The 11,964-nt window shown below is 47.5% G+C and overlaps 1 pseudogene; it reads right to left on the reverse strand.

Annotated features, from left to right (window-relative positions):
• Nucleotides 1-6,683: 6,683 nt before the first annotated feature.
• LOC129563826 (melanoma-associated antigen B3-like) lies at nt 6,684-9,564 on the reverse strand (annotated as a pseudogene).
• Between the last annotated feature and the right edge of the window lie 2,400 nt (nt 9,565-11,964).

Genomic DNA, 11,964 nt, shown 5'->3' on the forward strand with positions numbered 1-11,964 from the left:
CCTTCCTGGGACTCTGCCTTCTGCCGACCTGAGCCCAAGACCCTGGGAAAAGGTCCTCACCTTTCCCGGACCCAAGCTGACAGAGTGAGCCATATCCTGCCAAAACTGATTTGGGGCTGTGCCGCTAACCACAAGGATGTGACTCTCGACTCCCCCATTTCTGGAGTCAGGGGCTCCCTCAGTCCTCACTCAGGGTTCTGGCCTCCAGTCTGGGTAGGTTTTGGGAGTCTTCCCTCTGCTGACCCGAGTCTACATGCACCAGAGCAAAGCTCTCACCTCCCTGAGTGGCTAGGTAGATGCTGGGGGCTCCATATCCAGCTACCTTGTGTGGGGATGCCCAGATCTGAGAGTGGGGCTGCTCCTTAGTGCAGCAATCTGCTTGGATGCCAGGTCTGCTGACTAGCACTGAAGGTCCTAGCTTGACTCCTTCTAAGGCTGAGACTCCTCCCTATGCCTATTGGGGCTATCTTATCTATCATTCTCTCTCTTTGTTTACCTTTCCCACCCACTGCTTTTATTATGTAACTGGTAGTTTGTACACCTTAATCTTCCTCATCTATTTCTCTCCTCCCCCACACTCCCAAGCCTAACTCCCATCAATGACCACCTCTTTTTCCTCTCTGCGTCTACAACTGTTTCTGTTCTGCAGATTACTCATAGAAGTGAAATCACAGAGTTTCTTTTTCTCTAACTTATTTCACTTAGCATACATAATACTCTCTAGGTCCATACCCTTTTATATAAACGCCTTTCTCTACCTGAACGTCCCTTACGCCCAATGCCCGCCACCACCCCCACCACAAAAATGATGGGTTCTCTCAGCCTGAATTACTCTATGGTAATTTGGACCCCTAAGGTAGGAGTCCAATCCTTCCCGATCTAAAGCCTAATGATCTAAACTGGAGTTGATGCAATAAAAACAGAAATAAAGTAACAATGTAACGCGTGCTGTGATTCATGGGGTCGCGGGGAGTCGGACACGACTGAGCGACTGAACTGAACGCACTTGAAACATCCTGAAACCATCCCTTTACTCTAACCCATCCTACCCCCATGCCACCCCACCCTCCCTCGTCCACCCCATCGTACCCCATCCCACCAGTGCACCCCACGCCATGCAAAAACTGTCTTCCAAGAAACCGGTCCCCAGTGCCAAAAAGTTTGGGGGCCGCTACTCCAGGTCCCTGAAGCAGTGGTGGCAGGAGGGGCCTCTGTGCAGTCACCTCTTTGGAAGGAGATGCCCCTGTGAGCTCTGAAGGTCCCGTCTTTTCAACTTTTGAGAACAAGGCTACTCCCTTCACCTAAAGAGGCCGCCCTCTTTAAACAAAGCCGCCCGACCTGCTGCGGCCCTCCATGTGGCAACTACAAGATGGCTCCTCGGCCCTGCAATTCAGGACAGGGCCAGTGAAACTGCGGATTGCAGGGGTGGGATGCGGCTGGGTTACTTTTATTACTGGGAGAGGTTGGGAAATTCCCTTCAGCTACATTCAGGTCCTCACCTTGGCTCCGGACGAGTCCTGGACAATCAATCTCCGCACAACAGACGCCACAGAAAGCGGTGGAGCGCCTCGCTTCAGAAGCGGAAGTGGAGAGGCGGGGCATAAGGTCCTACGTGGGGTCTCCCAGGGATGACAGCAGGGGCAAGGACCTACGGAAACCCTGGTAGCTCAATATTCATCTGTACCCGCATCCTCTCTCACAGTCGACCCTGTGCAGCCTATCAGAACTCGGGACGCCTCCATCTATGAATTCAAGTCCTCTAGCCTCCAAACCCCACTCCAGTACACTTGCCTGGAAAATCCCATGGACGGAGGGGCCTGGTAGGCTGCAGTCCATGGGGTCGCTAAGAGTCGGACACGACTGAGCGACTTCACTTTCACTTTACACTTTCATACATTGGAGCAGGAAATGGCAACCCACTCCAGTGTTCTTGCCTGGAGAATCCCAGGGATGGGGGAGCCTGGTGGGCTGCCATCTATGGGGTTGCACAGAGTCGGACACGACTGAAGCGGCTTAGCAGCAGCAGCAGCCGCCTCCAAACAAAGCCCTTGCTTCCCGCATTCCCTAGTGGCGGGAGTCAGGGCACTGCTCTGAGCATCTCTGCTTGTCAGGAGGGGGCGCCACTCTGTGAGCCTCCCTCTTTTGGGGGAGGCCCTCTCACTAGTACCGAAGGTCCTCACTTTAAGTCCGGTTATGGTCAAGATGCCTCCTTCTGCATATCTGGGGTCCAATTCCGCTAGAGGAGGCCCTGCCCTCCCTGAGATCACACAGGTGGAATGAGGGGACCACTCAGAAAGAGCTCTTCTGGGTCTCTTAGGGCTAAGAATTTACAGAATTCTGTTTGGCACCCTCGCCAGAGGTCCCCTCTAACAGCATTATTACGTGATGTCCTCCTTGGATTCAGGTCCCTCCCTCTGCGAAAATGAGGCTGATCATATTAGACAGAGTTCTCACCTCGCTGAGCCTTTCCAGACTGAAATCAACCTGACATCTGTGCCCAGAGCTTCCTGGGGACCACAGCGTCAGAGATTTTCCAGGGTCGCCTTTTATAGCGTGTGCCACTGTGAGTCCACTTTCAGGTCCTCACATCGACACGTGACGAATCCTGTAACTCCACTCTCTGAAGAGAAGCTGCTTGTCTTACATCAAGGTCCTAGTCTCCTGAGAATTCCAAGTGGGAAGTCAGGATGATCCTCGTTACTTCATAGTCTACCGGAGCCTCGGAGAACAGAGAGTGAGGATGCAACTCGAGTCCTTCTGGACTCCTCTTACTCAGCATCATCCTCACTCTATCTACCACAGCCTGGGACTGCTCTTTCTACTGATCTGAGATTCCTTCTTAGTCTTTGGGTGACCCTTATATTCAGGGGTGACTGTCTCCTCAGTCCTCCTTCATGGAAGTTCCTATATTAGCTTCTGTCGCTTGATTAAAAGCCTTCCTCGGAAATACATGTTCCTAAAAACATTTGAGCAGCTACCCTCTAGCAAATCTTGGGGAAAATGGGTCTTGGACCCCAAAATAAAGGAAAATGCAGCACAAATCAAGGAATTCAAGATATACGTTTTGCTGTCAGAGAAAAAGAGTTGATATATTCCTTCTCTTCAGTCAGATTTAGGGTGTGTGTTTAGTCGCTCAGTCATGTCCAGCTCTTTACAACTCCATGTGCCAGGCTCCTCTGTCCGTGTGGGTTCTTCATGCAAGAATCCTGGAGTGGGTTGCCTCCTCCAGGAGATGTTCCCAACCCAGGGATCGAATCCAGGTCTCCTGCATTGCAGGTGCATTCTTTACCATCTGAGCCATCAGATTTAGGTTAGTTCTAAAATATTTATTTTGGGACCGCCCTGTTGATCCAGTGGTTAAGACTCTGTGCTCCCCGCCTGGGTTTGATCCCTGGTCAGGTACCTGGATCCCATATGCCACAACTATGTGTTCATGTGCTACAACTAAAAATCTCACCTGCCACAACTAAAGAGCCTGTCCATGGCAACAAAGACTCTGAGTGTCACAACTGAGACCCAGAGCAGTCAAAAAATAAGTAAAAATAAATATTTACTTTCTACAGAGAGGGATAGTGGCAGATAATCTTGTAAGCCTGGATAACTTGAGGGTGTTTAATTGTGCACAAGCAGATGATCATATTGTTACTGAGCATTATTTCTTTGTCTCCTTTATTTATCACTCTTAATCATTTTCGTTATGTGTTATGTGGCAGTATTGATGAGACAGGAGTTTGGGAGCGAATGGATACATATATATGGATGGCTGAGTCCCTTCACCGTTCACCTGAACCTGTCACAATATTGTTAATTTGCTATACCCCAACACAAAATAAAAAGTTAAAATTAAAGAAAAACGGTGCTTCCAGTGCAAGCAGTGTGAGTTCAAACCCTGGTTGGGGAACTAAGACCCCATGTGCCACACATGATTCAATGAATCAATAAAAGATCATCATAGGAAAAAGTGATGGGGATCCATGAAAGAAATAACTGGTAAGCCAGATTTCATTCCCTTTAAGCTTCTGCTCTATAAAAATACACCAAGAGAACAAGAAGATGAGCCACAGTCTGGGAGAAAATATTTGCAGAAGACATATCTGATGAGGGCTCTAATCTAAAATATACAAAAATCTTTTAAAAATTAATAAGAAGAAAACTAACATCTAATAAAAGTAGACAAAACATATGATTAGATACCTCACCAAAAAGATATACACATGGCAAACAAGCATATGAAAAGATGCTCAGCTTCATATACCATTCAGTTCAGTCGCTCAGTCGTGTCCGACTCTCCGCGACCCCATGAATCACAGCACGCCAGGCCTCCCTGTCCATCACCAACTCCCGGAGTTCACTCAAACCCATGTCCATCAAGTCGGTGATGCCATCCAGCCATCTCATTCTCTGTCGTCCCCTTCTGCTCCTGCCCCCAACCTTTCCATTAGGGAACTGCAAAATAAAATAAACAAGCAGATACCACACATGCCTTTCAGAATGGCCAGCATCCAAAGGACTGACAACACCAAATGCCGGTAAGGATGTGAATCAACCGGAACGCTTATTCCTTGGTAGTTGTGATGCAAAATGGTAGAGCCACTTTGGAAGACAGTTTGCAATGTTCTTAGTAAACTATACATATTCAACACTGCTGGTAGGAATGTAAATTGGTACAGCCACTATGGAAAGCAGTATCCAGGTTCCTCAAAAAGCAAAAATAACACATAATATTCTCTGCAGTTCCACTACTATCCAAAGGAATTGAAAGCAGGACCTTGAAGAGAGTTCTGCACTCCCATGTTCATTGCAGCACTACTCACAATAGCCAAGAGAGGGAAGCAGCCTAGGTGTCCAGGGACAGATGAATGGATAAAGAAGATGCAAAATATACATACAATGGAAATCATTCAGCCTTAAAAAGAAGCTAACCTCTCCAGTTATGACAGCGTGGATAAAGCCAGAGAACCTTCTGCTACAGGGAAATAAGCCAGACACAGAAGGACAAATACTGCATGTCATTTATATGAGGAATTTAAAATGGTCAAAGTCAAAAACACAGAGAGTAGAGTGGTGGTTGCAGTGGTCTATGGGAGGGTGAATGAGAATGAACTGAAGACTTACAAAAATATTCAGAACCTAAAAGTTGACAGTTATGCCCAGAGAGTACAGAGTGCTCCAGTCTAGCGGCTTCTGGGCATCGTCCCAGGTCAGGGGAGTGCCACCCTGATTTCTCAGAAACTCTGTGGAGAGAAGGTAACGTGAATAAAACATCTAACCTGCACCGTGTTTACATGCACCCAAACAAGAGCACAGGACACATTCCATGCCAGCTTCACGTGATTTCTCTCCGATTTACTCACAATCCCAAAGCACAGACAGACTCAGGAAATACTGCAGGTTTGGGTCTCAACCCCCAGAGGAAAGTCCATATCACAATTCAGTCGCAAGAATTTTTTGGTTTCCCAGTGCTTCCATGAAATTTATGATTATACTATATTAGAGGCTATTAAATGAACAATAGCATTATGCCTCAGAACAATATAGATATCTTAATTAAAAACACCTCTTTGCTAAAACAAATGCTAACCATTATCTGAGCCTTCACTGAGTCCATCATTTTTGCTGCTGAGGGTGTGAACATTGCTAGAGTTATCAAAATGTGACACACAGACATGAAGTGAGCAAACGGTGTTGGAAATATGGAACCGAAAGACTTGGTGGAAGCAAGGTTGACCAGCACAAACTTTCAATTTATTAAAGGAAAAGAACAAAGAAAAGAAAAGCAGTACCTGTGAAATACAATAAAGCAAAGTGCAATAGAGTGACGTGTGCCTATACCTGTTAAGGGCAGTTTCCCATCCCAGGCTTTGTCTTTAAACTATGGGGCCCACCATGTGAGAACCTGGTCCCTGGTCAGGATTGCCACAGCCTCATCCAGCCCACCATGCACTCAACTTATAATTACTTCCCACTGAAGGACTTATATTTTCCCAAGGCCCACCACTACCCTGCATCAGGGAATTCACATTGGACTGCTGTCACGTCACCATTTTCTTTACATGACAGCTGCTTCTCGACTCTACAATTTTATGGTCAGTGGCTAGATCTTTTGCTCAGTTTTCTAACTACAAGGATGGAGCCTTCTGTGAGCAGAGGCTCAGTTCATGTTTGGGGAATAAATGAGCCTGCGAGCATGAGGTTGAAATTATTAGTATTTCAACATTTTGAATTAACCAGGCATACACTGTTGTTTATAATTCTGTAAAACACAAGAGTACAAGGGATGAGGAAACCAGATACCAACCATCTTCCTTTCCCTATGTTTCTTGATCCCACATATTTTACTGCTTAACTTTTTCATATTTTCTAGGAAATAACATATTGCAATGCCATGGTATCTTGAACCACCTTACTAATTAAGATGGAAGCTTCCCCATTTGCTTTACACAATATAAAAATCTCTTATCCTTAAGACTGATAAACAACAGTAAGTGTGACTGATGTATTCGTACACTTAGATCATATGCTAGATAAACTGTCATTTAGTACCAACATTTGAAAAGCAGCAAGAACATAAAAACACAGGTTTATCTCTCAATTCCCTACACAGAACAGGAACACCAAGGTATTTTACTGTGAACCCTCGGTAACATCCAGTCCTATACTACTTGGAACACTGAATACTCTCTTCAGCCACAAAGTGCAGAATTTGCCTCAGCTTCACTAGGTGTGGAAGGAACTGCTGGAGGAACACTGGGACATCCGCTGGCTTGGGCCCTCTCTTCCTCATCTTTCAAAGCCTCTTCATACCAAAAGTGGAAGGCACTGGGCTCCAAACGGTTAATCCTGGCCAGGAACTCCAGGACTCTCATCTTGCTAGTTTCAGCCTGTGCTCTCAGACCCCACAGGAACTCGTAGCATGCTGGATCGCTGCCGGCCACTTGCCAATATTCCAAATACTTCAGCTGCACCAAATCTCGGGTGATGAGCTTCTTGGGCTCCCCAAATATGAAGTGCCTCTTCGCAGCATAGATATTCACCTTACTCAGGAAATCCCAGATGTCTTCCTCTGGGGCACGGTTGCCCTTCATGAAGATCACACCCAGGGGATTCATCAGGAGACCCGTCTTGGGAAAACCCCTGCCACGGTGCACGATCCCGTTGCGGGGGAGATTCATCTTGCTGACAAGGACATAAGAATGCTGGGCAGTGTTGTCTTTCTTCACGTCAGTACCAAATACCACCTCCATGCTGTCAGAAGCTCTTTCGAGGATCCTGAGGAATCGATTTTGGTACTTTGTGTCGATAATCTTCAGCATATGCACTTTCTTAACGGGCTTTTTCGTCTTATATACGCATTAACAGGAACTGCACCAACACACTCATCGGCCTGGTTAGTGAGTGTTTTCCAGACTGCACCTTGGAGAGAGGGGCCTGAGAGGAATTATGTCTTTTCCCAATTTTCCCAACGGCTCTTTTGGATGATCTTGTGGGAGAAACACCTGCAGGCACAGTGGTGGTGGCCAGGGCCCCCCGAGGATGCCTGAGATGGTTACAAGACCTAGCACCGGGCTTTCCCTTAGCATCAACCCTGGGACCAGGACTGGAGGAAGAGGAGAGTGCTTCCATCGTGGTGGCAGTGACCTGAGCGCCCCTCAGATCCTGGGTGCCATGCTGAGCCTGGCAGCATTTCTCACAGGTGTGGAGCTTACCCTTTTGACCCCGAGGCCTGGTGACTGTGGTCAGCGACAACAGGCAGGAATGCAGGTAGAACAGCGCGTGATCTGGGCAGAGAGGAGAGTGCATAACTTTAAGCTGATCGCCGAAGAATTCATGCTTTTGAACTGTGGTGCTGGAGAAGACTCTTGAGAGTCCCTTGGACTGCAAGGAGATCCTACCAGTCCATTCTAAAGGAGATCAATCCTGGGTTTTCATTGGAAGGACTGATGCTAAAGCTGAAACTCCAATACTTTGGCCACCTCATGTGACGAGTTGACTCACTGGAAAAGAGTCTGATGCTGGGAAGAATTGGGGGCAGGAGGAGACAGGGACGATAGAGAATGAGATGGCTGGATGGCATCACCGACTCGATGGACATGAGTTTGAGTGAACTTCAGGAGTTGGTGATGGATAGGGAGGCCTGGCGTGCTGTGATTCATGGGGTCGCAAAGAGTCAGACACGACTGAGCGACTGAACTGAACTGCACTTAATTCAACACCCTCACTTCTCTGAACTCTCCAGAGAGAAGTGAGAAGACTGCTCACCTTCACAGACATTCTACGTTTCTACATGGAAAACGGATGGAATTTTGAGAACTTAAGTTTAGAGTCAATGTTCGCCTTAATCCTTGCTCAGGTCTGGGTCAACTCAGGACTCCTCCCACCAATATCCTGGTTAGTTCAGTCTTAGAGCAAAACCCTCAATTCCCCGAATCCCTGGAGGGTCATAGTCAGGGTACTACGTACGTGACTACCCCCTTGACGGAGCCTCCCAGATACATAGGCGCTCTGCTTTGTGTTACCAACCCTAAATGGGGAGGGGCCCCCAATCAGTACTTAGGGCGCTCACTTCACTGCAGTCAGGACCGAGGTATTCTCCATCTGCAAGCACAGGCTACTCCTGAGACCAAAGCCCTCCTATCCCTGAGACTTCCCGGGCCGAATGCATTTTGATGGCTCTGCCGGGGCTTCCCAGGGCGTATGGCAGCAGTGAGACTTGGTGCGGCCCCCTTCCTTATGGGCTGAGTGGCCCCTGCCTCAGGCCGAGCTCAGTCTTCACCTCGACTCTGGACCAGCGCTGGGAATCCACCCTTCTCGGCCTGAAGTCTGTACTTCCTGAAAACTGTAGAACAGAAATCAGGGTGACTCATTTCCAGTCATGATGCTCAGGGTCTCAGATAGTACAGAAGGGGTGGGGGAGGATGCGGGTGGGGGTGGTTGTTCTACGGTAATCATTCGGCATCCCCATCTTCCTATCTATCGGAGAATAACACACCTCCCTTTACTGAACCGTGTCCACAAGTGTTCAAAGCTTCACCTCGCAGAGTTCGGCAGGGGAGAAGTCAGGGAATTGAGCGCATGGGTGCTGCTTTGTGTCGCCATTATACTGCCAGTGCTGCGCTACCACTCGGGGCTCTCCCTGTGACTGGAGTTAGGGGCTAGGTTTCCTTCATTACAGAATCAAGTAATCTCTTCGATCTTACAGAATCTCTTGGATCAAGATTTACCGATAATTCAGCCTAACAGTGTTGTAGGAACCGTCCCCTGCCAACCATAGAGGCGAGACTTTGTGGGGTTCTCTCTGTTACAGGAGGGGCAGGGTCCCGTGAGTCCACACTCACGTCCTCACCTTGCCTTCAGGTCAGTCCTGGGAGTCCACTCTTAGCCCCACGAACGCACTGAACAGCAGTCCCAGCTCTCCGCCAGCGCCCGGAAGTTTTGCGGAGTCACTTCCGGCTGTGGCTGCCCTGCGCCTGATCTCTGAGGGATGACGGCAGGGGCAGGGCTCGGTGGGGACCCCGTCGTTCGGTGTTCAGCGGTCCCTGGGGCCTCCCTTAGGGTCCTCACCATGCCGGCTGTCAGAGCCCGGGACCCTTCGCCCTACAGACTTGAGTCCTCCTGCCCCCAAACCAAGCCCTCGCCTCCCCGAGTCCCTAGTAGGGGGTCAGGGTGCTTCTCTGAGCATCTCTCCTCGACAGGGGAGCGCCACTCTGTGAGCCCTCCTCCTTGGAGGGAGCGACCCTCTCATTAGCACTCGTGGTCCTCAGCTTCCTGGTGGTGATGGCCAAGACGCCCCCCTCCTAAGAACTGGGGTTCCATCCTGATAGGAAAAGCCCTTCCCTCGCTGAGGCCAGACAGAAATAAGAGGCTTCTCATCCCTGTACCTCTGCCTGGAGCCTCTGGAATAGGGCAGGGGTCTGTAAAGCCTCCTCATTTGTGGGTCTAGTGATACTTCGTTCTTCACTCAGGGACCTCACCATGGTCCTGCCCAGTCCTGGGACCTGACCCTCCAACCCGAGATTCTCCCTCTACTGAACTGAGGCCACTCTTAGACTGAGACCGTGACCTCAGAGAGAGACTACAAGGCTTATAAGAGGGAGTGTCCTGTCTGGGCGTTCTGGGCCTGAGAGCAAGCTTGGGCAGGTCTCTGAATGACCTGTATTTTAGCGTGGTTGTCTCTCCAGTCCTCAATTATGGGGGCCCAAATTTTGTCCATCTCTTGGATTAAAAGATTCCTGGGGAACACCACATCCCGGCAAACTCTTGAGCAGTGTCCCTAATGCAAACCTTACAGTTTCATGTCCCAGACTGGACCTGAGATGGGGAAAATAACACAGAAGGCTTGGGGCAGAATGGGGTGCGCTCCCAGAGAGAAATGCTGATCCATCCTTTTCAAAAGCCAGAGTCAGTCTCTTCATGACTTGTTTTCATTGATTTACAGGCATACTTTTAAAACATTGTGCTGCATGTAATCATGCTTCAGAAATACTGTGTTTCATTACAAAGTGAAAGTTTATGGTAACCATGCACTGAACGTGTCTATGGCACCATTTTCCCAACATTATGTATTCACTTGGGGTCCCCGTTCCACATACTGTTAATTCTTTAAATATTTTAAACTCTTTCCTTATTTTATATCTTATGGTGCTCTGATCACTTGTCTTTGTAAGTGTCTTACATTTGTAAATTAAGCTTTGTGCATTTTTTAGACATCTAGTAAGTGCACAATAGGATTAACAACTTTTATAAGCACTGGGAATCCCCCAAATTCCTAATGATTTACTTTATGGCAATTTTCACTTTATTGCAGTGACTTAGAACCCAAGTCACCATATCTGAGATATGAGTACAATTTGAAAGGAAAAAAGCTATCTAAGATGGTTTTGTGCTTTTCTGATTGAGGTTATCTGACACTGCATAAAGAGATGATCTTACTGTCCCTATCATCTTTTTCTCTTCCTTATTCCTGTCATTTATTGATGTAGCCTTCATGGCTTTGTGTCTAAATAAGTGTATTGGAACATATCCAGAGTCCTTATTTTATCCCAAGATACATTTGAGTGTTAAGGAACACAAGATCTGCTTGAGGGCAAGAGGAGTCTAACAGCGTAGGATCTAGAGGAATTCAGAGAGGAATCTAATCCCAAGCCTATCAGTCACTAGTGTTCACCAGCAAGGGCTCACTGCCTGATGCACATAGAAGCCCATACTATGAAACGGGCTTTTGAGAGAAAAACTTTAATCCAAGGTGGAGTGGCAAGAAGACACGAGGCAGGGCTCTCAAACTGGTCTTCTCAATCCAGGGTATGAGGTAAAATTAAAGGGTTTAGGGGAACTGCAAACTTGGAAGCTAATTGGCTAGTCTTGAATTAGTTCATGTAAGCTATTCATGCTGCTAGAAGCCAGACTTTCCGTATTGAAGGACTTCGTACAGTTCTCCCATGGCAACATTCCTACTCTGAGAGTTCCACAGAATGATCCCTCTTGGTTGTGTGGTCGTCCTGGAAACATAGGCTCCTTTTTTGCACATGCATAGTGCTGCCTCTAAACAGACTCACACAGTTTGAAAACAGATTTATGGTTACCAAAGGTGAACTTTGTGGGGAGGGATACATTAGAAACTTGAGACGAACATACACACACAACCAATATAGAAAATAGATAACCGAACAGGACCTCCTATATAACAAAGGGAATTCTACTCAATATTCTGTAATAGCCTATATGAGAAAAGAATCTGGAAAAGATTGAATATATGTGTAACTGAATCACTTTGCTGTACACCTGAAACTAACACAAGATTTTAAATCAACAAATCTCCAATAGGTTTATTAAAAAAAAAAAAAAAAGGAAAATCCATCTCTAACAATACCTCTGTGCTGTCACCTTAGGCAAGGGGGAAAACCCCATCACATCCATAAAGCAATGTTTCCAGTCCAGGAGCACGGTGTTTTATCTCCCGAGTCAGAG

The sequence above is a fragment of the Moschus berezovskii genome, chromosome X (assembly GCF_049115385.1).
Source record: "Moschus berezovskii isolate FMDL1 chromosome X, NW_MosBer_1.0, whole genome shotgun sequence".
In the NCBI taxonomy this organism is placed as follows: Eukaryota; Metazoa; Chordata; class Mammalia; order Artiodactyla; family Moschidae; genus Moschus; species Moschus berezovskii.